Source organism: Lontra canadensis, unplaced genomic scaffold (assembly GCF_010015895.1).
Source record: "Lontra canadensis isolate GAN:19392208 unplaced genomic scaffold, GSC_riverotter_1.0 scaffold4, whole genome shotgun sequence".
NCBI classification, from domain to species: Eukaryota; Metazoa; Chordata; class Mammalia; order Carnivora; family Mustelidae; genus Lontra; species Lontra canadensis.
In genome coordinates this window covers 31,279,792-31,303,618 of record NW_022630998.1, presented here as the reverse complement: position 1 = coordinate 31,303,618, position 23,827 = coordinate 31,279,792, and the positions used below count along the sequence as shown (strand labels likewise).

The 23,827-nt window shown below is 38.4% G+C and overlaps 1 protein-coding gene across 1 annotated transcript in view; it reads left to right on the top strand.

Moving 5' to 3' along the window:
* Nucleotides 1–23,827, top strand: part of ATG10 (autophagy related 10) — a 306,219-nt gene that overhangs the window by 342 nt on the left and 282,050 nt on the right. The window lies entirely within an intron of this gene.

Below are 23,827 nucleotides of genomic sequence, written 5' to 3'. Positions count from 1 at the left end.
GGTGAAGAGCACAATTTTCTTAGCCTTTTATTTCATTTCTCCTATGTAGTGCTTACTGTGTTTATAAGAAAAAGAAACAGCGAAGACGGTGATCAATTCCCCTCCTGTTGCAATAGCATACTCATATTTTTGACGTGTTAAACCAGGACAGCTATTTCTTAAGGGCTAAAAGTTGGCGAATCAGTGCCACTTCCCTCCTCCTAGAGGAAGGCAAAATAGTTCTGAGCTTTATTAAAGAATTCTGGATGCTGAGGAATCCAGGCATTGTGTTGAAGCCAAAAGAAGAAGAAAGAGAATGAAGCTTTGGATTTGCAGAAATCCAAATGGACTCCAGGTTAATAGCAATGGATTTCGGCCAGTGGCTCCTATAATTAACAGAAAGAAAAAACAAAAACACAAAAACATTTCTTTTCCTTCTCTCCATAAGTAAGACATGACAGTAAAACCCTATAGTCACATCAGACCTCCTGAACCAGCACCTTTAGGTGGAGATGGGAGAGTGTGTTTGGGAATCTGAAGCTTCAGCAAGTTTCACAAGTGATTTTTTATACGTGCTGAATTTTGAGAGCTACAGCCATATAGCTCAGGAATAATGTCGTCCTTCCATTATCCTCAATCATGAAGGTAAATGAAGACTTAAGTGCTTAGCAAAGTATCCCCATTTTACAGATGAGGAAACTTGGCCATGGAGAAGTGAAGCAACTTGCCTAAGGACAAGATGAGTGGCCGAGCCAGGTTTCACACACAAGCTTGGGGCATTAAAGTCCCTTCTAGTCACTCTGTTCTGGGCAAGATATATCATCTCTATAGAATTTAGTTTTCTTGTGGCTACCATAGGGACAAAACCTACCTCAAGAAGGTGTGAGGTTTAGATATTACTGTAAGTAAAGCTCCTGACACATAATAGTCACTCAATAAATGATTACTCTCACCAAGTGATGGAGTAAGTCAAATAGTGGGTAGTCCACACAGAGATAACCAGTAATTCAGAGGACTATCTGAATAAGCTTCATGGTTACATTTTATTTCACCTGCACACCTACTTCATCCTTATTTTGTATAAGAAAGTCATTCCCTGGTCTCTCTCCAGTGCGCTGATTTGGGACTATAATAAATGGGAGGTGAACAAACCACAGAAAGGCTAGAATCTATTGTCGGTTTTTCTAATGCCAATCTGGATGGAATCTAAAACTCATTTCCAAACACCCAGGATAACTGGCTGAATTTGTCTTGCCTAATGTATACAACTCTAAGGAAAATTTCTTAAAGCAGCTATGATGCCACATGGCATTTCTAGAGCTTTGAAGTCCATTTTAAGAAATTGATTTGGTTACATCATTGCTTTATTAAGGCCATAAAGTCTGCCTACCTCGCCTGGATCATCTCCCTAGACAGACTTTCCAACACTCTCCAGTATGCCTTCCCACGTGTTCTCTGTGCTGGAATATACCTTCTTCTCTCTCTCCCTGGAATGCTCCAATTCATTTTTCAAGGCCGCATCTCAAATATTACAGTCTGTGTGACATCCCTCCGTCCACTTCCCCAGAGAGAATCACTCTACTCTCTGCTTACACAAAACGCAGTTAAACCTCAGAGCACCGTCACGAAATATCACATTGAAATGATTTGTCTTGTGAGCACTTCCAGGCCAAGGACCATGATTTACACATCTTCGTGTATGTCAGAAACTGGCACAGTCAATGGCACATTTTAAGTGCTTTAGAAATGCTTGTTAAGGGACGCCTGGGTGGCTCAGTTGGTTAAGCGGCTGCCTTCGGCTCAGGTCATGATCCCGGCGTCCTGGGATCGAGTCCCACATCGGGCTCCTTGCTCGGCGGGGAGCCTGCTTCTCTCTCTGCCTCTGCCTGCCTCTCTGTCTGCCTGTGCTCGCTCGCTCTCTCTCCCTCTGTCTCTGACAAATAAATAAATAAAATCTTAAAAAAAAAAATGCTTGTTAAATGAATCGAAAGTTAGAAGTGGGGCAGGGTTGGTTTTTCTTTTTTGTTTGTTTTGTTTTGTTTTTTGGTTTAAAAAAAAATTTGTTAAAGGGAATTTGATTGTACAAAGCCATCTGACTGGTTTTCAGCGAGCCAACCTAGGAGTTCTTGGTGGTTCATTGTGATCAAAGAAGTAAACACAAAGAAATGAACCTTCCTTTGTGAACGTACATACTGTCCTCATCTGCAGTGGGGGATGTCATGCTTACCAACTGACTTTGGACAGGTTAAAGAGAACCAAAAATAATGCCAACAGCTATAATGGCTGCAATTGCATTGCTAGAGGTAGAAACCCAGAGTACATGGCCTTGGGTTAGCATCAGAGTTGAATTTGAAGTGAAAGATGGCCTTGGAACATTTTAAGATCAATAGTGCCTCTTCAATTTTTAGCTGCCCCATATTCTATACTATGCCGTATTTCCCCCTCCTTTATTCCTAGAAAAATTCTACTCTTCAGGGGCACCTGGGTGGCTCAGTTGGTTAAGCATCTGACGTTGGCTCAGGTCATGGTCTCAGGGTCCTGGGATAGAGCCCTTATGGGGCTCCATGCCCTACCCCAGCTCGTGCTCTTGCCCTCTCTCTTTCCCTTTTAAATAAATAAATTGTTAAAAAAAAAAAAATTCTTCAGAGCCATCTTGAGCTAGTGGTGAATGGGAAATTAAGGGAAAGAATAAAGTGAAATAAGGCATTTTCTTCATTTTTCTTTGGCTAGGACCAGCATCTTGTCAAGAAAAATGGTGTCTTGTAATTCCACGTGGTTGCCAGTGGTGGAATGAGTGGAGATTCTGGGCCCTACATTTTGTGGTCTCTGCTTTTCCTTTCCAGCATTATCAGGTACAGGACACCCTCAGTGTCTGTCTGCTACAGCAACACAGGTCTTCTCCATGTGCTGCTCCTTACAGAGATTACATAGGTAATTACAATTGCCGAGGGAGCTCTTTCATTCCCTTTTCATCAAATTAATACTTTCTCATCCTCAACTCAAGTATCATTTACATAAGGAAACTTTCTCCAATCTCCCTGGCTGGGTCAGTTTCCTCCTGATAGCCTTCCTTTAGTAGTGCATATTATAGTTATAATTTTACATTTACCTATAAGTTTATCTCAGTGATGTCTGCCAGCCCTGTGCTCAGAAGCCCCACCAGAGCTGTTTTGCAACGTTATATTTCTAGTGCCAGATTCAAAGTGGGTTTCAATAAATAATTGTTCAATAAAGTAAGGCAGAGAAGCAGATTCCAATGTGGATTGAATCAGAAGCAGGTATGAGAATAAACTACTTTTCTTCAAAGACATTTGAGGTAGGTAATCCTTGAAATGGAAGGCAGCAGATAACTGGGGTTCCACATCCATTCACTGAGTCCTCCTGTGTGCCAAACACTGTGCTAAGTCTTAAGATACATGGTGAATTTTTATTTTTATTTTTTAAGATTTTTATTTATTTATTTGACAGAGAAAAATCACAAGCAGACAGAGAGGCAGGCAGAGAGAGGAAAGGAAGCAGGCTCCCCGCTGAGCACAAAGCCCAATGCGGGGCTCGATCCCAGGACCTTGACATCATGACCTGAGCCGAAGGCAGAGGTTTTAACCCGCTGAGTCACCCAGGCACCCCAAGACTACATGATGAATGAGACACTGAGTGTTGTCCTTATGGTTTCTTTAAAGGTTCTCTTAACTATGTATAAGCTAATTATACTGATGATAACAGTGATGCTAATGTAGAAGAGACAGTGACTATGTACAGTAGACTGAGCATCTGTTACATACAGGATACAGTAAAATGGAGGTGTCTTACGTTCATCAGTTTACTTGATTTTCACACAATTTATGAGGTAAACATTTTATCATCTCTAAGTTTATACCTGAAGAAATGGGAGTTTCAGAGAAGTTAAATTTCTTTTCTTTTTCTTCTCTTTTTTGAGCCCTCTCTTTTTTTCTTGAGTCTGGCTAAAGGTTTATCAATTTTATCTTTTCAAAGAACCAGTTCTGGTTTCACTGATCGTTTCTACTGATTTTTGATCTTTATTTCATTTGTTTTGGCTCTAATCTTTATCATTTCCTTTTTCCTAGTAGCTTTGGGATTTGTTCTTTTTCTAGCTCCTTTACATGTAAGGTTAGATTGTTTATTTGAGATCTGTCTTGTTTCTTGAAGTAGACCTGAACTGCTATAAACTTGCCTCTTAGAACTGCTTTTGCTTCCACCCAAAGATTTTGGAGTCATTATGTTTTTGTTTTCATTTGTCTCCATGTCTTTTTGGTTTCCTCTTTGCTTTCATGGTTTACTTATTCATTTTATTTTTATTTTTATTTATTTTTTTAAAGATTTTATTTATTTATTTGACAGAGATCACAATTAGGCAGAGAGGCAGGCAGGGAGAGAGAGAGAGAGGAGGAAACAGGCTCCCTGCCAAACAGAGAGCCCGATGCGGGGCTCGATTCTGCCGTTTGGGGATAGAATTTCTGTATATATCCGTTAGCTTCTTCTGGTCTAACGTGTCATTCAAAGCCACTGTTTCCTAATTGATTTTCTGTCTAGATGATCTATCCATTGATGTAAGTGGGGTGCTGAAGTCCCCTACTCATGGTAGTACTGTAAATTTCTCCCTTTCTGTCTGTTAATGATTGCTTTATGTATTTAGATGCTGTTATGTTGGGTGCATAGATATTTACAGTTGCTCTATCCTCTTGTGGGATTGTTCCCTTTATCATTATGTGAGCTCTTTTTTGTGCCTTGCAACAGTTTTATTGTTTTTAAGATTTTATTTATTTATTTGCTTGAGAGGTAGAGAGTATGAACAGGGAGAGGCACTGAGGGAGAAGCAGACTCCCCGCTGAGCAGGGAGCCTAATGTGGTGCTCAATCCCAGGATGCTGGGATCATGACCTGAGCCGAAGGCAGACTTTTAACCCACTAAGCCACCCAAGCACACTGCAACAGTCTTATTTTAAAGTGTATTTTTTCTGATGTAAGTATTGCTATCTTAGCTTTTTTCCCACTTCCATTTGCATGGTATGTGTTTGTCCATTTCTTCACTTTCAGTCTGCATGTACCTTCAGGTCTGAAGTGACTCTCTTGTAGGCAGTAGATAGATGGATCTCGTTATTTTCATCCATTCAATCATCCTATGACTTTTGTTGGGGCATTTAGTCCTTTTACATTTAAAGGAATTATTGATAGATGTATTTATTGCCATTTTGTTACTTGTTTTCTAGTTGTTTTTGTGGTTCTTCTTTGTTCCTTTCTTCTCTTTCTCTCTTACCTTGTGGTTTGATGGCTTTCTTTAGTCTTATGCTTGGATTCCTTTCTCTATATTTTTTTGTGTAAAAAAGTTAAAATTTCTTGCTCAAGATTACTCAGGACTCAATCAGATACTGGTCTAGTTAATTTTAAGACTGTATTTTTGTAGATTAGAGATAGGAATGAAAGGCAGAAATGGCTCTGAAATCCCCCTAAAATCTTAACCGCTAATATTCTGCTTCCTGACCACAACTTCCTGTTCTTCCACATCTGTCTTTCTCTCACTCCTAATCCCAGTCAACCTCACAGAGACTCTCAGAGTTTCAACTTCTTTTTCTCCCTATCCCCTGGCTTCCTTCCAGCCCCACTTCTGTCCTCAGCTTTCAAAGGCTTGATTCCCTCATAGCCTTCTACTTTCACTGCATCCATCAGTGAAATCTCAGTGTTATGACCAACCTCCTCTACTCACATACAACCTTATCCTTACATCACTATCAAGGAGTTGATTTAAAGATTTAATAAGTCAGTACATGCACTCTCTAAGAAATACGTCACACATAAATAGTATTATTGTTTTTATTTATCCCCGAGAGCTAAACACTATTGGAAGAAAGCTTGTCTGTGCTGACTTGGTCAACTTTAGGTGGATCCCTCATGTTTTTGTCTGCCAGTTTTGTTACTTGGCAGAGTTAAGCCCCCATTTATTTTTTAAAACTATTCCAAATCTCTATTCTTCAGAGGTCTGCTACTCAACTCCCAATACCATTGGTATTAGCAAATGACCTTGAAAGCAGACCTCTGTTGTTGCTTGCTCACCATCCACTCCCCTTTCATTATGGTAATTACCACCCCCCTCCCCACTTCCTCCCCATTCACCCTTCTCATGTCTGTGGTTTGTGTGAATGACCATATCTTCTTGGTCATAGTAGGGTAGGGGTAGGCATTTGACCCAAGGTGAGCTAATTTGGGGTAGGCATTTGACCCAAGGTGAGCTAATCACAAACTTTCCTAAGACCTCAGAAGCATGAATATAAAAGAGACACTTTCTCCTTTTGAGATTATTGTTGCTAAGTAGTATAAAAGAATGGAGATGTGGACACATAGACATAGCCTTCCTAGAAACAAAATATAATCAACAGAGCCAAGAAGAAGACAGATCTTGATTCTGTCTCTTGAGTATCTAGTTCTAGCTATACCTGGTGACAGTATACTCCTTTTAAATTATGTGAAGTAATGTACACCCTTCTTTTTTTTTTTTTTAACTTTTTCAGATTGGTTTCTATCACTTGCACACTTGCAGTTGGAAAAGTCCTAGGGTACCTGGATAGATCAGTCAGTTGTGTGTCTCCCTTTGGCTCAGATCATGATCCCCCGGGTCCTGGGATTGAGTCCCAGATTGGGCTCCCTGCTCAGTGGAGACCCTGCTTCTCCCTCTGCCTGCTGCTCCCCCTACTTGTGCTCTCTCACTCTCGTTCTAGCTCAAATAGTTAAATAAAATCTTAAAGAAAGAAAGAAAGAAAGAAAGAGTCCTGACTACTCTACTTCCTAATAACTGATAAAATGAAGGATAGTAAAATTCTTTCCTTGATGTTTGCTTCATTGGTTTATTTCTCTATATCATATCATTTCTTCTTGGCCCAGAGAATGAATGCATCCCCTGGTTCAAGGCTCCCTCCCTACCCTTTTGCTTCCCTCTCTCTATCTTCAACTGCTCTCCTCTTTCTCTTCTTTACTCTTAAACTAAAATGCACTAATTTCCCCCCTTGTCTAACATATTCTATCTTTTTCTTTCCCTTTTCACCCAAACTACCCAAAGGGTTAGTTTATATCACTCTCTCTATATCCTTACCTCCCATTTCCTTCTCTGCTTTCACATTCCACTCACTTTGGGTCTCCAGTGATTTCATATTGGCAAGTCCAATTATATCTTTGGACCTCTCTTTTACATTTGACAATGTCTCTAACTTTGCTTCTCAAAGCTGTCTCTCTACCTAGGTTCCAAGATGAGACACTGCTTTATCTTAGTTCCCCCTAAAACCTTCCTAGCCAATCCTTCTCTATTCTCCTATAGGTTCCTCTTCAATCCACTGCTTTTCATGCTACATTCTCTTTTTGGGTCATCTAACTACTTCATGATTTTCATTTTTATCATATGCTGATAACACGGAAATGAATTTCAAATATTTGCTATATATTCCAAGGGCATCTCAAATTCAACCTAATAAAAGCAGAACTTATCTTATTTCCAAATCTTTCTCTGCTGTATTCCCTATCTCATTTTATACTGCCACGAATTCTGATAGATGTAAGCCTAAAGTCTTAAGAACCATTTTTGTTTTCTTTACCTCCCAACAACTTGTTGGTCTTCCAAAATATTTATTGAGTCTATTTTCTCCTTGTAGTAGACACTGATGGCCATCTGTCCAACAAATGCTCTCCCCACCTTCTTTTAACAGAATTCCAGTTTTTGCAGGTATCCACATGATTGTGTAAAGTTATGTGCTTGAGGGAAAACTGGCATCAGTCTTTGTCCCAATTACAAAGGATGAGTCTTGATTTGTCTGTTTTATGCCAATCATGATAATTCTTGTCAAAGAAAAATTAAAAAATGTTTAGGTAGTTATCTACATATAAATATTTGCCTCATATAAAGGGAAACTCACTAAGTTATTGCCAATGAACAAAGATGAAACAACAGGAATTATGGGGTGAGGGAAGGAAAAAAACTCACAGACCTTCTGGGAACATTAAATCTTGTTTTATATTCTGGATAAACCAATTAGCCTGCAATTGCTTTTGTTCATTCTACAGCTGCATTTTGCAAAATCCTTTTATCCTCTCTACCTTCTACTATCTCTACAGGTACCATGTTTTCTGGGATACCTTCCTAGTCAACTCCCAACCCCTGTTACATACCACACGTATTAGAAACCCTTTGTTTGGGAAGCACACACACACACACACACACACACACACACACAAAGCATTACATGTTAGCTGCTAGATTATGCTTTCTCTAGTTGTATGGTTTGGGGAGTGGTATATGTGTCACATGCCAAATGTAGACCTGTTTGGGTATGGTGGATGTTTTTTTAAAAGGGAAGAAAAGGCCATATTCATTGCATCTGATTAGTTGTGATTAAGGAACCTTGGTGATCTGCTATTCTAGAGGTTAGATTTTCTCATATACATCATTTCTGAAATGCGTGGTTATTAAAGTTGAACTCCTACAACTGGAGAGAGACTCTCTTAAGGAGACACACAGCTAGATCTGTCATTTATTTAGCATGTTACTCAAGTGTTATAAAGTGCTTCATCATAGCCTTGTTAATAGATGCTTGCCTGGGGCAAGTAATAATTTACTGGGCAAGGTATAAAGGTTCTCATTTTATTCATTTCCTACTATATATTTTGTATGGTGGAAAACAACTTAGAGAGCTTTCAATTCCCTCCTAACTTTTTATTTTGAAAAATTTCAAGTACAGCAGAAGATCATTATACCCTTCACTTAGAATCATCCTTAACATTTTGCCATATATGCTCTTTCTTTTCTTTCTCTCTACCTCTCCCCAACATGAACACACACACACTCACACGCACACACATAATTTCTTATAGCTGAACAGCCTGAAAATAAGTTGTAGATACCATCCCTTTACCCTGCTACATGTTATCTCCTAAGAATAAAGAAATTCTCCTACATAGCCACGATATTGTTGTCATACGGAATTTAGCCTTGGTACAATAAACATATCTAATATATAGTCTATATTCAAATTTTCCTAATTGTCCTAATTCTGAGTTAGCTCCTTTCTCACTGGGATCTTATTAAGAATCATGCATTGTACTTAGTTATGTTTCCCTAGTCTTCTTTTCTCTAAAACAGTCTCTCCGCTTTTTAAAAAAACTTTCATGACATTGTTATTTCTGAAGAATCCAGACCCATCATTTTATAAAATGTCCCATAGTGTATATCTGTTGCCTTATGGTTGAATTCAGGTTAAACATGTTTGGCAAGAATATCACATGAGATATTTTCTTCTTAGTACAAAGAATGAAAAAGTTGTTCCATTATCGGTGATGTTAAGTATGATCAATTCTCTCTGTCTCTCTCTGTCTCTCTCTGTCTCTCTCTCTCCTCCTTTTAGTGCCTTTCTCAAGTGAAACATTTATTATGGGATCCTCATAGAGATGAGACCAATATCTCCATTTATTGAGCATTTAGTAAAGTAAAATGAAGAATAAGATATTTATTTTTAAAAATACTTTTAAAATAAAATGGTCAGGTTTCAATTACTTGGATATTTTCATTAAAACATTTATAACATCTTAGGAACAGAATTATCTGCACAGTTGTCTCAAATCTGCAATTCTCTTTGTTCACACAGATCTAGCCAGCTAATGGCATCTATTATCTCCAATTTGCAAATCAGCACAAAATTTAAATGGCTTAAAAACAACACAATAGAGTGGAAAAAAAGAGATTAATCAAGAGCCTATAGTCGTCAAACTTGTCTATTGACCTTAAGCAAATCATGTGCTCTTCCTGGGCCTCAGTTTTCTCTTCTGTGTAATGGAAAATCAGGACTTTAGTGTCTCTAAACTTCTATCATTTTTTTTAAAGATTATTTATTTATTTGAGAGAGAGAGAGAGAGAGACAAAGAGCATGAGCAGGGGGAGGAGCAGAGGCGAAGGAGAGGGAGAAGCAGGCTCCTCTGCTGAGCCAGGAGCCCCATGCAGGGTTCAATCCTGGGACTTCAGGATCATGACTTGAGCTGAAGGCGGATGCTTAACCAACTGAACCACCCAGGTGCCCCTAAACTTCTATCATTTTATCTTTTTTTTTTTTTTTAAAGACTTTATTTATTTATTTGACACAGAGAGAGAGAGAGATCACAAGCAGGCAGAGAGGCAGGCAGAGGGAGATGAGGAAGCAGGCTCCCCGCCAAGCAGAAAGCCCGATGTGGGGCTTGATCCCAAGACCCCGAGATCATGACCCGAGCTGAAGGCAGAGGATTTAACCCACCGAGCCACCCAGATGCCCCAACTGCTATCATTTTAAAGATTTATTTATATCTGTAGTTAACTGCCATATACTCTGAATGTTTGACTCATAATTACAAATGCTTATGCCTTGTGCAAGATCAAGTTAACTTATTTTATTTATTTATTTAATTTTTTGGGGTGGTGGAAATAACAATTTTAGGAATAAGAAGGAATGGGAATTGTCCTTCCCATTGGGAATTCCCTATGGGAATTATCTTTTTAGCCTCCCACACGATGTGGGAAACACATCCTATTGGTGGCCATCTGGATTGTGCTTGAACACTTTAGGTGATGTGGTAGTAACCCTGTGAGGTAATGTATCTGTGTGTGAGCTCCGAAGTTATGCCTCAGCCATTTTTAGATCCTTCCTGATGATCCATGACATTCCCAGACTCACTGTCTTCGTCTGTTCAGGCGGCTACATCAAACTACAATACACTGGATGGCTTTTAAACAATAGAAATTCATTTCTCACAGTTCTGGAGGCTGGGAAGTCCCAGATCAGGCACCAGGGTGGCTGCAGCCTGATGAGAGCTCTCCTCATTCAAAGCTGTTTTACATTGTTTCCTCACACAGGGGAGAAAAGGGATCTTTCTCAGGTCTCTTTTATAAGGGCATCAACTGCATTCCATACAGAGAGCTGCACCCTCATGACCTAATCACCTCCCCAAAACCCCACTTCCTAATACCACCACATTAGGCATTAGGATTTTAACAAGAATTTTGCGGGGCGGGGCGCCTGGGTGGCTCAGTGGGTTAAGCTTCTGCCTTCCTCTCAGGTTCTGATCTTAGGGTCCTGGGATAGAGCCCCCAACGGGCTCTGCTCAGCAGGGAGCCTGCTTCCTGCTCTCTCTCTGCCTGCCTCTCTGCCTACTGTGATCTCTGTCTGTCAAATAAAGAAATAAAATAAATTAAAAAAAAGAATTTTGCAGGAGAGAGGAGGAATACAAATATTCAGCCTCTAGCACTTACCTTCTCTTGACCTCAGACGTCCCTTCCTTCACTCTCCAGCAATGCACCTGTGAGTCTATACCTAGAATTCACAGCTCAGCTCTTCTCTGCCTCCGAGATCCAGGTATTTGGTCTTCTCTCCTTTGACCGTCCCTTTCACCTTCTTCATTGCTCTTGAATAACGCTGGGATGTAAAATCCCTGGACACTCTCCTTCCTCCCTATCTAGTTTACCAATTCCTTACGACTATATTTATCTTCTACCCAGCCTGGGCAATCACTTCAGCATTGCCCTTACAACTTCTTCAACACCCACAGCATTTCTAATTTTACCAGGTGTACTTGAACATTTATTTATATGCGAACTACTGCACAACATACTTGCATAATGTAGAACAGCTGTGCAGAGAAACAAAAAATCAACTTGTGAAGAATGCCCTAAGGTGAGCGTATACTTTTTAGAATAAAAATCTGTATTTAACTATATTGGTGATGTAACCAAGCAAATACCACCAACCAAATTGTATATTATTCATGTAGGGTAATAATGGCAACACTTCCGGGTGAAAATGAGACACTTGCCAACTTCCTAATGGGAGATTGAAAATATTGCACATGTAATCTCAAAGATCTTAAGACATTGAGGGCTGCAGACATATGAGGTCAAATATTTCTTCTGATGTGTAGTGATGTGCTATGGTTTAAGTTGGAGATGGAATATAATGATTGTAGATCACAAAATGTGCCCTAAGGGTTTGGATGGTTTTTTATTGTATTTTTCAAGAGTAAATAAGTACATCATATTTCAGAACAACATGCTTTTAATGCTAACGTAAATCATAGGTGTCTTTCTTCATATTTTGCTCCCAATACATTTCTTTGCAAGGTCTTAATGTAAATAGTTATATTTAGAAATCAGAATAAAATACTGGCACTGGAAGGACTCTTAGAGATCATTCATTCTGTGAGAGAACCGAGGCCCAAAGGGGCAAGAACATTTTTTCAAATCTTTTAGTTCTGGTGATTGAGCCAGATATAGAGCCTGGCTTCCAAGTCTAGCTATTTTCTGGATGATTTTTCAGCTGTTCATCTGGGAACTTTGGAGTCTCTAGAGGTGTGTTAAAACTACCTTGGAGAAGACAGTTGATCGTTCCTCATCTTCAGTTAGAACTATACTGCTTTTGAATGTTTTATATTTTGCAGTTCTCCTTAAAAATTTAAACTAAAGAAAAGAATTCTAGTGTTAAAACACACATACTTAAAAATATTGAAAACTATGCCTTATCCATCTAAATGATGTTTGAATTTTTTTTCTCTGTAGCAATTACTCAATACTAGTATGAAGTTATAAATTATATACATTTCACATATTTTTATTTAAATTGGTTCTTTAAGGAAATGCATCATAAATGTTGCTATAGATAAAAATGGAGATGCAGGGGCACCTGGATGACTCAGTGGGTTAAAGTCTCTGCCCTCGGCTCAGGTCATGATCCCAGGGTCCTGGGATTGAGCCCTGCATCAGGCTTTCTGCTCAGCAGGGAGCCTGCTTCCTCCTTTCTCTCTGCCTCTCTGCCCACTTGTAATCTCTGTCTGTTAAATAAATAGATAAACAAATCTTTGAAAAAAAAATGGAGATGTAGATAAACTGAATAAAATCCTTTCTTTTGCTATTTTCACAATCAGAAGCCTTCTTTTTGACTTTGCCGGCATGCTACCTAGCTATTTCAAAATGAAGAGAAACAAAATATGGTAGGTGCCATGAGAAGAAATAAAAAATAAGCAAGTTTTGGTTTCGAAAACTCACCCTGCACTCACCTCGTGGGAGCCTGATGTATTGTTGTACATAAGTGGCTAGAAGCCTATGATATTCATACATTATGTAGCAGGAACATTTATTTTCACACTCTATTCCTTCTCAAGAATTTCTTCTCTGGGAATACAAATGTTGATTGATATCTAATTAATTACATACATTTTCCTCAGTTTTCTTGCATATTGCTATTAATAGTAACAGATAGCTTTCTAGCATTAAGGTGACTCTAGCTATCCATGTCTTCCTAGAGTCATGGATTGGTATATATTTTAGTCCCTGTAGGCTTTCTGGCTTTCTAATTAACTGATATTTTCAGTTGATTTAGATTATCGGTGCCTGAAAATTTTCACTGATCATTTAATCTTTCCTTAATCCTACAGAGGATTTAATTGTAAAAATAAAGTTGAGTAGACTGTTAAGAAAACAAATTCCCAGTAAGAATATTTCTTGAAGTGGTTGTTTTCCCCATTGGGACATACTCAGTTTGCACAGTGATAATTCACAAACATTTTGGATTCCAGTTATAAGCGTCTCTCCTTTTAGAGCAGTTAAGTTCTATGAAAACAGAAGCTTATTTCAAAAATACTAGGAGCATGAATTTCACTTAAAATTTTTTAACTTTCACAGAAAATTGAGATTATCTGAGCTATAATTTGACTCCATTGACACCTAAAGAGATGTATAACTTTCCTCAATCTAGCTGTTTTTCTTCACTTTCTGTGGTGATGTGGTTAAGATATTAAAAACCAAAGGCGTGGACGAAACTCTGGCACTGATGTTTCTAAACTAATTCAGCATGAGAAGAAAAGTGATTAGAAAGAAGACAGTTCCCAATGGAAGATGGATAAGCTATTTCTAGAAACTACCATCACTACGGGAGAAAAAAACAAAAAACTAATTGCTTTCCTCTCCTTTTTGGATATTCGCACAAGTTCAAGAAGGACAAAGTGTGAAGAAACTTTGCCTTACTGCTACTTATAATGGCTTCTTTCCTGAAACTGCTGAGAGCTTTCGACTTCCAAAGCAAAAAAATTTTGAGGTGTGTTTGTTTGTTTATTTTTAGAGAGAGAGTGCACATGCTATTGAGGGGAGGGGTGGGGGTGGGTAAGGGCATAGGAAGAGAGAGAATCTTAAGCAGGCTCCATGCCCAGAGTGGAGTCCAATGCAAGGCTTGATTTCATAACCATGAGATCATGACCTGAGCTGAAATCGAAAGTTGGACACTTAACTGACTGAACCACCCAGATGCCCCTCCAGAGCAAATTTTTAAGATAATAGACTAATATGCTTATGAAAGAAAAGATGAAAATGTTTCTCTGTTCATGAATGATTAGATCAGCAATGTACTGTTGATTTAGTAGGTATTATGGAATTATTATTATGTGACAGGCACTGTGCTAGATAAAAACAACTAATGGAGAGTCTTTGCCCTGGAGGGGCTTGCATATTAATTCTAATATGATGTAAATAATAATAGACAGCAAGAAAAATTACTATATGAGTCCTAGGAGAAGGAATGCCCCTAAATACAGATGGTCCTCAACTTACAATGATTCAACTTATGATTTTTCAACTCTAAAATGGTGATATTCATTCAGTAGAAACCATATTTTGAATTTTGAATTTTAATCTTTTCCTGGACTAGCAATATGTGATACAATACTTTCTCTCTCATGATGCTGGGCAGTGACAAAGAATCACAGCTCCCAGTCAGCCGCAATCAGGAGAGTAAGCAACCAATATATTTACAACCATCTGTATCCATATAATCATTCTGGTTTTCACTTTCAGTATAGTATTCAATAAATTACATGGGCTATTCAACACTTTATAATAAAATGAGCTTTGCCCAACTGTAGGCTAATGTAAGTGTTCTGAGCATGTTTAAGGTAGGCTAATCTAAGCTATGATGTTCAGTAGGTTTATTAAGTACATCTTGACTTAATGTGTTTTCAACTTATAACGGGTTTATTGGGATGTAGTCCCATTGTCAGCTGAGGAAGATCCGTATCACCCTGTACCATTTAGGGGCTTTGCAAAATTGTTTTAAGCCAGTTCTACCAAAACTTACATTAGGCTAGCAATTTATATGGGTATGGCAGGTATATATCTATTCTTAAGTTCTATGAAGTTCAATATAACAAACCAACAGTACATCATGAGACCTGATAATATTTGTGTTGATGGTGGAGAGCCTCAGAGTTGTCCAAGCGACTGTTCTCTATGGCGTTCTTCCAGTTATTCCAGTTTATTCCAGTTCTTCCAATTATTAATTGAGTTAGCAGAATAGTGCACTTAGTTTTTCTCAGTCTTGGTGTCTTTATATATAAAATTAAGCTAAAAATAATATCTTCCTTGTTGCTATGAGAATAAATTGAACAAATATATGAAAGCACTCTTTAAAATTTAAAGTCTAATAAAAAGTTACTTTTTTTTTTTTTATAGCAAACACACAACAGTGTCCATTCATCAACATGGAAACGGTAATGTTGTAGCCAAAGTACTAACCTTTCAGAGGAATGCTTGTCAAGTTTTCAGAATTCCTAGTGGAAAATGATTGCAATTCTGTGAGTGTTAATGGTGGATATTACCATATAGCTAGTTAATATTTTTAAGTAATGATTATTGGATTTTGTGGAAGGAAATAGGGGGTTACCAATTATATAAAATTTATATAAAACTGGATTGATAAACCAAAAAGGCAAACTAAATGAGAATCATCTCCATAATCATATGACAAAGTAATAGAAACTTACCACCTAAAAGGAAAGGAATTGTATTGGTTGGGATATTTTTGGTTACAAATATCAGAAAACCCAGTAAACATGGATTTAAGTTAAGGGTGTTTACTGTTTATTGCTATGTCACAAGAGTCTAGTTGTCGGCAATCCCAGAGTTTATTCAGTGACTCGACAATATTAGAGTTCGGAAAACAACAGCAGCAATAACAACAGCCAAACAATCTCAGGGCTTGGTTCGGCATCTTTGGCATTATCTTCATCTTCTGTCATGCTGCCGCCTCACGAGCAGCCAGTCATAACACCTATATTTCAACCCCAAACATCAGGCCCTTACATCCCTATTTTAGACAGGAAGAATAGGAACTTGCCAAGAAAACCTCCTTAAATACCTATCCCTTTGTAAGAAACCAAGATATTACCCAGAACGCCCATGGACATTCCCCTCTGACGTCTGATTGGCCAGAACTGGGTCATATGACCACCACCTGCTGCTGAGAACATGAATATCCAGCAAAAGAGGTCCTCGCTGTACCGTGAGAGTCTTAGACCTATCATGTTTCATTTCCTGGGGCTAGGCACACCGTGGCCAAACAAAATCAGCATTTCATAAATTAGAATAAAGGAGGATGGGAAAAGATTGTTGGAAAACTCCCTGATGGTGTCCCTCTGACATATCTGAATGTATGTATACAACTAGTTCATGAGCTAGACCATGTGCAAAGGAAGTATCATCATTGTCTTTTAGAAGAGAGATTCTGAAAACTGTAGACTGAATTGTAAGTTTCTGGTAAAGAAAGCCCAGAAGGTCAGCAAATACAATATTATATATTATAGCAAAAAATGTCAAATTAAAAGCCAATTGCCTCTCTCCCCTCTGAAGCATGTCCAATCTATGACTCAGTGGTTGCTTTCTCTCTGATGAAGTACTGATCCTCTGAAATGATTATTTTAATGTTTTAGCCAACAAATTCTTATCCATCCAAGTATGAATTCTGTGATTAATCACAAGGTATACAGCTCTTGTCAAGTTATCTGCCTTTTCTCTTAAGCCGCTTAAAAATTAGTTTCTTAACTGAGACCGGGCTTTGATGATATAAACAGAAACTCTTAAGAACCAACTCCTGCTTGCTAACTCAAATGAGAGCTATTGCAATTTGCCCTCTTTCCATGTTATATCTTACTGATAGCTGACTTTACATCATTCTCTGTTTCATTAAAGCTAGGTCTAAGTTGTAACAAATTGCTTTTTTATAAGTGCCATCTTTTCAACCCCCACTAGATCTAGCCAGAGACACACTATTTCATGATCCCACTGAATATCCTTTTATAGGGGCATCTGGGGGCTCAGTGGGTTAAGCCTCTGCCTTTGGCTCAGGTCATGATCTCAGGGTCCTGGGATCCAGCCCCATATGGGGCTCTCTGCTCAGCAGGGAGCCTGCTTCCCTCCCTCTCTCTGCCTGCCTATCTGTGATCTCTCTCTCTCTCTGTCAAATAAATAAATAAAATCTTAAAAAAAAAATCCTCTTAGAAGGAACATTAGTTTCAAAAGGAACATTAGCCAAGGACAGCTTAGAAAGGTGATGACAATGTGTATTAGTTCAGACTTTGGATCCCTACTAAATTTTAAAAAGTGATCAAGTCCTCAGGCTTATTTCTTTGGCACTTAAAATAAGAAATCTTGCTTTTTCCTCCTTCACAGTTTAAGTAAATTACAATAGTATTTTTATCATGTCAGATATAAGATGAATGAGCCCCACTGGCAAAAAAAAAAAAAAAAATCCAAAAGAATAATTCAAACAATTACAACTTATTCCCCACCCTCTCTTCCCTTTTAGCTTACACCATCTCTCAGTCTGGTTTCAGATATTAGTAAGTAATGGAATAATATACAGGAAATTAATAACCCCTCCCCTGTCCTGTAAATCAGAAAAGTCATTTACAGGAGCTGAGTGAATGGAGGGAGAGGTGTGTGGTGAGGGAATTGAACCTTAATGGCCCCTCAAGAGCTATAATCGTCTATCTCTCTACCACTATAACTCTCTTTCTCTCTCCCTTCCACCCCATCTTTCCCAATATCTTTCCTCTCACCATCCCTCTTCTCTTCTTTCTCTTTCAGTCTTTCTCTCCCCCTACCTCTCTCTGATTACAGATCTCTCAGGCCTAGGGACTGTTTTCTTACTTAGTGGTGATCTGTATATTTTTTAAATTTATTTTTAATTTTTATTAAATTTTTTATTTTAATTTCAGTATAGTTAACATGCAGTATTATATTTATATAGTTTCAGGGGTCTAATATAGTGAGTGGTCTGTGTATTTTTTTTTAAAGATTTTATTATTTATTTGACAGACTGAGATCACAAGTAGGCAGAGAGGCAGGCAGAGAGAGAGGGGGAAGCAGGCTCCCTGCTGAGCAGAGAGCCCGTTGCTGGGCTCAATCCCAGGACGCTGGGATCATGACCTGAGCCGAGGGCAGAGGCTTTCACCCACTGAGCCACCCAGGCGCTCCGGTCTGTGTATTTTAAACATCGAATGAAAAATTCTTCCAAGTACCTAAGTCATTCCTTGAGATAAACTTTACTTTTTTTAGACAGTGGAGTATTTCATGATTGGTCCTCCCCAGTGGCCCCTGTTTTTTCTCTGTAGTTTCCTACAAGATGTTAATTTGTGGTTCAGTTCTATATGACTTGTGAAAGAAGTCAAAGTCATGGAAAAAAAATCAAGATTAGTAAGTAAGAGATTCATCAAAACGCTGCTTTAGAATGTATTTACTACTTATATTCAAATATGGCTACTGTGGTAAACTGAGTATTTACAAGACTTCAAGCAAAAAAAATGGATATTTCTATCAAGTTTTTAAGCAAAAGATATGAAGAGTCATAATTCTTCTCTTTCTACTTACTGCTACCTCCTTTCCTTCTTTCAACTTCAAAGATACCAGTTTCCTTCTCAAGATACCAAGAGATCATCTAAACTATTTAAACCTTGATTGTACATTACAATCACTTTGGGAACCTCAAAAAATACTGACATTTGAGTCTTTCCAGAAAATGATGTCATTTATCTGAAGTAAGCCCTGGACATCGAGATTCTTTTAAATGTCCCAGGTGATTATAATATATAACCACAGTTGAGAACCACCGATAGTTATGGAAAAACTTGTAAAACAAAGATGGAAAATTGGTGGACGACAGTTCACTTTGTGAAGGACTGTACAAGTTAGGCTCTAAGTTTGACTGCTGTGATAGAGATCCCAAATAACCATGGGTTAAACACAATAAAAGTTTTTTTTATTTTATATTACAGACTGAGCTCATGGGCATCTTTGCTCTGAAAAGTTGTCAGAGGTCCAGGGTCCTTTTATCTTGTTCTTTGCTGTCATTCACATAGTACAGAACAACTCACAACTATGTCCATATTCTAGTTACTAAGAGGGTACATTCTCCTTTTAAGAAAAAACCTAGAGATTGCACATGTCCCTTCTACTCCCATCTTATTTGCCAGCACTTAGTCACAAGGTCACATCTCATTGCAAGGAAAGCAAGAAAAGATAGCCTTTTTTTTTTTTTTTTTTTTTTAAAGAAAAGGTAGGGACACCTGGGTGGCTCAGTGGGTTAAGCGTCTGTCTGCCTTCAGCTCAGTTCTTGATCCTCCTAAGGTCCTGAGATTGAGCCCCACATCCGGCTCCCTGCTCAGGAGAGAACTTGCTTCTCCCTCTCCCTCTGCTGCTCCCCCTGCTTGTGCTCTCTCTCTCTCTCTCTGTCAAATAGATAAATAAAATCTTTTAAAAAATAAAGAAAGGGTGACCTTTAATGTGAACAATGATGTGCCCTGATAAAACTTGGGGCTTCTATTACCCTGAGAAAGGAGGATGAATTATTGGAGTAAAACTGGCATTCTTTGCCAAAAATATCTTAATGTATTTCCAAGGCAAAGTTCCAGAGGTCCTGAAGAGGATGGGCTTAGCAGGAGGAAAGGGATGGTAGAAGAGAGATAGAACTCTGTGGTTAGGAAGAGTGATTTCAGTGTTGAAGGTGTTACAATAGGAGTCGGCCCAGAACTGGCTTGGGTGAGTCAAGTAATGATAGATGAGATTTCCAGAATAAAGGAGGTGTAGGAAGCACAGGGCTACAAGTCTCACATGTGGAAACCACTGGTACCAAAGGCTGTTGTCACTTGATCCTGCACCGTGGATGCTGTTGCTTTTCCTATCCTATGTATTTTTTTTTAATTTTTTTTTAAAGATTTTATTTATTTATTTGTCAGAGACAGAGGGAGAGAGAGCGAGCGAGCACAGGCAGACAGAGGCAGAGGGAGAAACAGGCTCCCCGCCGAGCAAGGAGCCCGATGTGGGACTCGATCCCAGGACGCTGGGATCATGACCCGAGCCAAAGGCAGCCACTCAACCAACTGAGCCACCCAGGCGTCCCTATCCTATGTATTTTATAACTAAAGCAAAATGGGGCTATTTTTCGGTCATACTCCGATCCCTGGATGGGCTTAAGAAGTAATGATTTTTACACCTTAGAATTGCAAAACTTAGTGTTGGGTGAAGGATTTATACTTTTCTTTCAAATACAGGCCACTACTGGTGGGCATAGAACCCAGGTTGTGTTGATTGCTAACATGATTTATGGCAGTCCCTGTGTATTCAGCTACATTCCATGACCTTTCTTCCACAGTGTCCTCTGCCTTGATAAAATCACTCTATTCTATATCAAGTCCTTTTAATCCTTTTTTGGAATCAAGTATGAAACAATTTCCAGTGCATTCAACTCAAACTTTCTTCGCTCAATGTTTATCCCCCAAAGACTGAATAATACATTAAGAAGTTGAAAAATTGGGAGCTGTTGCTTTGTGCACAGGACAAAGTAATTTTTTTGTCCAGGTTTTCAGCCTGGCTTCAGATAAACCCTCCCCCCAACCTTTTTTATACATAAACTTTAGGTTTCCAAAGTTAATCATTTGAGATTGCAATTAATCATTTATATCCCCAACTACTGGGCACACGAAGGGACAATTGTACATAGAAGAAAGAATGGTAATGAAATAGTTATGAGGAAAAGTAGTATCACTAAATAAATAAATAAATAAATAAGTGGGTCTTAGAAAGGATTGGAAGTTTAGCCCGTTTGTCTATGCATCTATCCATTTATCCATCCATTTGTTTATCCATTAATCCAGCTATCCATGCACCCATCCATTATTCCATTCAAAAATCTTGTAAAATGTCAGTCTTTTTTGGAACTCACTAAAATTCAAAGATATTAGACAATGTTTCCAGTTCTTGAGGACTTTATATGTCATGTTAAGCAGACTCAGTTTTGATGCATAGTCGAGAAGAAAGAAATGAAGAGAGGTTATGCATCAACTGCATTTTAACTAGTCTGGGAAGCTTTACATATATAATCTTATTATGATTGAGACTAAGGAAGACAAAGGCTAATATCACAGTTCAGTGGAAGAACACTGATGTATAAATAACTGTAACCCCATGTCATTGGTGCTATAATAAACGTAGGAAACCAGATAAGGGACGGGCTGATTCTGCCTGGATAGATGAGGAAAATTCCCTAGTGGAGCTCCAACCTCAGCTGGATCCTGCTGGATGATCAGGAGATATCCAGATAGGAAGGTGGGGAAGGCATTGTAGATGAAAAGAACAGTATGCACCGAAGTGTAGTGAGGTGAGGATCAAGGCAGATTTGGGCAATATTGAATGGTTAAGGGCTAAGAGGAAAAATTGGAGAGCTGGGTTGGAATTCCGTGTGCCAAGGAAAGGCATTTGAATTGTATTCTGTAGGTAATGAGGAGCTATTGAAAATTTAGAAGCATGAGAGTTACATGATTGGATTTATGTTTTGGAAAGGTGACAAGAAAATAAGGAAAGGGGGAAAAGACTACATTTACTCATTTTCACCTAGCAAATATTTATTGCATTCTTACCACATGCCAGGCATCTTCTTGGGGCTGGGGATACAGCATTACAATTGTCAAAAATTCTTGCCCTTCAAGTGGTGGAGGGAGACTGTCTATAGAGAAAAACGTCTAATCATTCAGATAGTGATAAGTGCTATATTGAGAAAATACAACAAGGAAGGAACATAGATACAATCTTTGCAATTGGGTGACCATCTTACCATATGTAACATAATCTCCCACTGAAAGAGATTAGAGAACAAACCTTGTGCATGTCTGCAGGAAGAGACTTCGGTGCAGAAGGAATAGCAAGTGCAAAGGCTTCTCTCTCATAGGAGAGCTCTGCAAACCCCGAAATGACACAATAGAGGGATTTAAGACTTAAATTCCCGTATTTATATGAAAGGGGCACTTGGCCAAAGAAATACTGATCGTCTCTTATATATCATTTCAGAACCTCTAGTCATTTGTCTATAAGGATTTGAGTTTCGCCAGAACATGATTTTATATAGATCATTGTGGGGCGAGCATTTTGGGCAGAGGTAATTAAGCTGTTTTCTGCTATCACTCAAGACTGGCAATTTTACATTTAAGCACTGAAGCCTTGTCATCATGCCAAAGCCAGGAGGATATTGTTCTTTTTCTCTTTTGTAGTTTAAAACCATACATTTCACTTTCATATGCTCTGTAGTTGCATTTTATATGCAAAATGAATAAATGTAGTCTTTTCCCCCTTTTCCTTATTTTCTTATCACCTTTCCAAAACATAAATTTTATATTCAAGTACAGATGCATTTCATCTGCACACATGTAAGGGAACTTGCCCCAAATCTAAGAAATACGGTGGTGTGGATGGCACATGTGGAAACAGCAAATAAGCAAGATGAGTGGAATTGGGAATGTGTCTGGCTGATGGTGATCTAGCTGAGTGCATTGCACACACACAGAGATGAAAATGAAGCTAGAATCTGGAATGAGATCATTAGTGTATACCATTCTGGTACTGTAGTCAGACCACACACATATTTAATGCACTGAACCCACCTTGAAATGCCCCTCATCCCCAAGAGAACAAAGTACTAGAAAAAATAAAGGGGAGGGGAGGATGCCGAATGATCCATAATGCTGTCAATGTCACAATCCATCCTGAACACCAGAATAAAGTTAATAGGGAAAGTTCTTCAGTGCTTGTTCAGCTGCCTGCCATCCAACTCTGTGGCAGAAAGGCAAGGAGAAAATAGATGTATCATTATAGAATGTATCAATAATGGATTATAGAGATGACTTACATATAAGAAGTAGTTCCCTATATCTATTTGAAATATCAGTCTTTAGGGTTGTATATTTGACCACTCAATGTAAAAAAAGTGGACAGTCTTAAATCATTTTTAAGACTATTGGTATTTTAAGAATTAAATTAATAAACTGGTAAAAAAATAGTAAAGACAAGAATTTAAAAGTGTCAAAAAAAAATAGAAGAGAGGTAATATTTCCCCCCGTGTTCAATAAATAAAATTGCCTTGGAATAAACACAATCTATTTATAGCATACGTATAGGAACATCTCTGGAAGTCACATTTTCTATCTGAATTCTAAGCATTATTTTTCAGCTCAGGTGATTTCATGGTTTGGAGTAGAATATTTTCATTCCAAATCTAGATTCCTTTTACCTCCTAAAAATATTTCTTAAACTTTTCCAGCATTGCGCTACTTGGTTGTCGAGTTAAGAACTTATACAATTCAACCCACAGAGTGTCTATCAAACATTTATTTAGAGGTTAAACAGATTCTATGTCCAAGGCTCCAACTGGGCAAGGGCTGAAAATGCAAACTGAGTAAAACCTAAAGTGTGTTTACAAGGATCATAGGAGGTGAAGTCAAAAATGATAATACAATGAGGCAAAATATGTCAAGTAACCTAAAGGCTCGAAGGAGAGACAGATAACCATGAGATAGAGAAATCAAGGAAGTCTTCAAGGAAAAGTGGCATTTCCTTGAAGATTTCAGTAGGCAGAAATAGATTGGTTTGAATAGGGTGGGAAAAGCAATTCAGGTTAAGACAGGGCCCATTTGAGAAGAGAGTTTCCTGTTTTGCTGTAGTATGTATATGCACATGGGAGTAGAGG